This window comes from Meriones unguiculatus, chromosome 10, assembly GCF_030254825.1.
Source record: "Meriones unguiculatus strain TT.TT164.6M chromosome 10, Bangor_MerUng_6.1, whole genome shotgun sequence".
NCBI lineage: Eukaryota > Metazoa > Chordata > Mammalia > Rodentia > Muridae > Meriones > Meriones unguiculatus.
Genome location: NC_083358.1, coordinates 52,508,597 through 52,513,306, shown reverse-complemented (window position 1 = coordinate 52,513,306; position 4,710 = coordinate 52,508,597). Strand labels below are relative to the sequence as shown.

At 46.4% G+C, this 4,710-nt stretch overlaps 1 pseudogene; it reads left to right on the top strand.

Annotated features, from left to right (window-relative positions):
- The first annotated feature begins 3,549 nt into the window (after window positions 1–3,549).
- Window positions 3,550–4,441, top strand: LOC132657034 (glyceraldehyde-3-phosphate dehydrogenase-like; annotated as a pseudogene).
- The last annotated feature ends 269 nt before the right edge of the window (window positions 4,442–4,710 follow it).

The window sequence follows — 4,710 nt, the reverse complement described above, 5'->3', positions numbered from 1 at the left end:
TTTTGTGGTGATTACTTGGGAGTGGAGGGAGACCCTTCAGGTGTCCAGGAAGGGAAGTGAACCACCAACAAAATGAGAATGTAACTTCCGTTGAGATTGGCGTTGTCCACCTGGCTCAGCTCATCGTCAGCATCTTTAAAGCACAGGGCAATTGGGGCAGACGTTTCTAGGCAACAACCGTTCCTGATTCAGGTGCACAATGGTGCTTAGGACGTGAGCACCGGAAACTCCTTTACAAAGTCCATGAGACTATGAGGATAAAGTCCATAGCTGAAAGGCCTAGAACCTCATATGGCTCTAACTGGCAGCACAGAGGTTAGCAGGCCACAAAGTGCATGCGGCATCTCCCCAAGGATGAGTTTAACTTGGAGCTAAAGATAGGAGTCTAGGGAGAGTCCTGGGATAAGCATTTGTGAGAATTTGGGTGAGGTCTGCCACCACAGATAGCAAAGAGGTCACTACTCCCCACCTTCTGTGCGAGAAAACAGGCATTTCACCTCCTCCATTGAGGAGAGGCCCCTGTGTGTTAGACATTCCTGGTTCCTTAGTGCTCTGGGGACCTTTGTGTCCCCAACAACTCTGAATCAGTATAATTCCTGTATTGAAAAGCCTTAGTTGCAGTCAAAGGAAGCAGGAAGCACTGTACTAAAATTTATGGCAGTATATGCAGTAGTTGGACATGATATTAGTAAGAACAAACAGAGAATGATTTAAGTAGTGTGGGATGTTGGGGTTGGTCTGATGCTTGTAATTTGATGCTAATTACTGGCCCTCAAGATCTGGTTACTGCCCTGGTACACCTATCCTTGTTTGTGTAAACTTGCCTAAGACATCATGCCTGATTCAAGGCCTAAAACCCAGGCAGGGCAGAATGGGGTAGGTGTGGCTAAGGTTCCCAGGCTTTGGGAACAGGAGAATTAGGGGAAACAGATGGACAGACAGACAAAAAGAGAGGAGGAAGTTGTATACCACAATGGGTTAGCATGGAGAAGAAACCACGTGGGCTGGGTGGAAGGACCCCAAGGATGGTATGGATGGAAAAAAAATACCAAATATAAGCATGTAGTCATAAGATCATGAATGGAAGGTAGCCCAGATGAGGATGGTTAAGGCAGATGGCAGTGGGTGGGGGCTGGGAGGTGGATGGGGAGGTTATTGAGACAGCGTAGGTAGGAATATCTGCCCAACCCAAGATAAACAGGGTAATTATAAAATCTAACATGTGTCTATGTCTTATTATTTGTGATATCAGATTAGATAATACCGAAGCAATAATTATAGGACTAATAATAATAAACATTATACAGCCCAACACCTACTTTTTCACTGACAACAGTGGGCCAAGACAGGAAGATGATGAAAAAACCAAGGGTGATCATGAGAGAAAACCCAGAGAGAGGGCACAGAGTATTTTTAAGAGGGTGTGAATGGAAAACCATGCATGCCAAAGCAAGTTGGTACAGAAATGGTCTTTCAATGGGTGATAAAATATTAACTACTTGGAGCAATTTCAATGAGTTAAGGGAGTCCTGCTCCAGGGACATGATGAAAATGACTAGAAAACTAACTTGGTGCTTTCCGTAAGATGGGTTGTACATTTGAGAAAACATACAGCCATAGTGAAATCCACTACTCTGTGATAACATAAAGATAGAAGAGGATAGCATTGGAATCAAAGAAGAAACCAGAACAAGAAAAACAAAGAAATGGGGTGCAGGGTGGAAGAGCAAGCTTACATCCCTTGAGCTGGCTGCTCAGAGGCAGATTTCGGCTTTGATACAAAACCTACTTTAGTACCAGCCAGAGGAAAGCTCATGAGGGTGCTGCCCTTGATCCAAAGGAGTGAGATGAACTGAAACACAGGAGGAGAAGGACTTACGTGGCAGTAGGAGGAGACAGCTTGGTGGCTGTAGAGCTGTTCCAGATGCTGAGTCACACAGCAGCATCCAGAACTGTTCAGAAGCCCAAGAGACAGAGGGTTAAATCCCAGGCAGCAGCGCTCACTGGGCTTCCACTGCAGGAGCACTGATTTGCAGAGGAGACGAATAGTGGGGTTGGGGAGGGGAGAAGAGAAGGAAGATGGAGGAAGAGAAGGAGGAAGAGAGGTGGAGGAGGAAAGATGGTCCAGCTTTGACCAACTGCAAGGAGTGGATTATGCAGTATCTAGTCAGGTGACTATGTACACACAGAAAGATGTTCTTGGTGATACTAAGATTCAGAACATAGACCTGAAGTTGACTGCTTAAAATACTCAAGGAATTAAAAGAAAAATTCAAATAAAGAAATCAAGATAAAAACAATTAAAAAAAAACACATTGAGCATTGAAGGAGCTGTGTAGTGTGTGTGTGTGTGTGTGTGTGTGTGTGTTGTGCATGCACCAAAGTCTGGTGCCTTCTGGGTTCCTCTGATTGCAAACAGACAGCATGAGGAGTAGGCCCATGAATCCAGGGACAGAGCCAAGAATCAGAGAGGACAGCTTCAGGAAGTCTGTTTGAGTTCTAGTGATGGCAGCATGCGGCTGGCTGGGTTTTGGGACTGCTGTGGACCAGGCCTGCTGTGTGCTGACTGGCTGCTGTCTCAGTGGGAGCATCTCGCACTTGCTCTGCATTGTGTGTTGCATATGAGAGGAGGCCAGAGCAGAGGGGAATGTAATTCATGGATCTTTGGGGAAATGAGAACAGAGCAAAGCAAGGAGCCTCGCATGTAGTGCAGATCACCCAGGCCTGACTCAGCATGGGGTGGGAGCCAGGATTTGGAGCTAATGCTGGGATGAGACTTGGAGCGGGGAAGGGTGACTGCTATGGCTGGGGAGGAATGTGGTTGTGACGGGAAGGTGTCTGGACAGTGGGGCCGGGTTTCATATGGATAAAATCACAGGGGAGTAAAGCTGAATTTCACGACACAGTTGCTCAAATCGTCCCCTGCTATACCTGTCATGCTGGGGCAAGCTCACCTTTTCAAAGCAAGGCTTGCAATGGGACTGAACATGTAGTTTGAAGACTGACTGATTAAGCGAGGACCTGGAACATAGACAGGTGTGGTGGGCAGCACGGGCTATGCTGGAAAGCTGTACCCTATAGCAGAGTCCTCAGTGCTCAATACCCAGGTTTAACAAAACCCTGGAAAATGCTAGATACATATATTTCTGGCATGTCTTTCTACTGAGACTTTCTTTTCAACATAGGGATGGATTCTATCTAAGGATAGATAAAACCATTGAAATATGTATTGGTACTGAAACCAAGAAAGAGTCAAATAAAGCAAATTATTCTTTGAAGACCTAAGACATTTGCAGTGCTTCTAGTAGGTTAGTTTAAGGATTTTTAAAATCAACTTTATTTCTTTAAAAGTTTGTGTCACAGATAATTTATTTCTATCCTTTATGTTAGAAATTGACATGTAACTCTCTGCTCCTCCCTGGTTCAGAGACAAGACACATCTTTCCATGCAGCCCCACCCTGGTCCTTAGACACAGTGAAGGTCAGAGTGAAAGGATTTGGCCTTACTGGCACTGGTTACCAGGGTTGCCTGCTCATCTGGGGAAAGTGGAGCTTGTTGCCATTACTGGCCCCTTCATCAACTACACCGTCTACATGTTCCAGCACACCTTCACCCAGGGCGAGTTCAACGGCACAGTTGAAGTTGAGAACGGGAAGCCTGTCATCAACGCAAGCTCCTCACCATCTTCCAGGAGCGAGATCCCGCCAACATCATCAAATGGGGCGATGCTGGTACCAAGTATGTCTCGGAGACTAATGGTGTCATCACCACCATGGAGAAGGCCAGGGCCCACTTGAAGACTGGGGCCAAAAGGGTTATCATCTCTGCCCCTTCTGCTGATACCCCCATGTTTGTGAGGGGCGTGAACCATGAGATGTATGACAGCTCACTCAAGATTGTCAGCAATGTTTCCTGCAACCCCAACTGCTTAGCCCCTGGCCAAGGTCATCCATGACAACTTTGGCATTGTGGAAGGACTCATGACCACAGTCTATGCCATCACTGCTACCCAGAAGACTGTGGATGTCCCCTCTGGAAAGCTTAGATGTGATGGGGCTACCCATAACATCATCCCTGCATCCACTGTGCTGCCAAGGCTGTGGACAAGGTCATCCCAGAGATGAATGGAAGCTCACTGACATGGCCATGTGTTCCTACCCCCAACATGATCTGACATGCTGACTGGAGAAACCTACCAAGTATGATGACATCAAGAAGGCGGTGAAGCAGGCATCTGAGGGCCCACTAAAGAACATCCTGGGCTGCACTGAGGACTAGGTTGTCTCTTGTGACTTCAACAGTGACTCTTCTACCTTTGATGCTGGATCTGGCATTGCCCTCAATGACAACACTGTAAAGCTTGCTTCCTGGTATGACAATGAATACAGCTATCGCAACAGGGTGGTGGGCCTCATGGCCTACATGGCCTCCCAGGAGTAAAAAGCCCTGGACCACCCACCCCATCAAGGACACGAGAGAAAAAGAGGCCCTCAGCTGCTGAGGAGTCCCTGCCCCAACTCAAGCCCTGACACTGAGCATCTCCCTTACAGTTTCCATCTGTAAGACCCCCAGAATAGCAGGAGGGGTCAGGGAGCACTACTCTTGAATACCAATAATAAAGTTCACTGCACCTACAAAAATACATATATAAATAAATTGACATGTAAATAAGATTAATTAAAATGAGATTAAATAAATACAACTATATA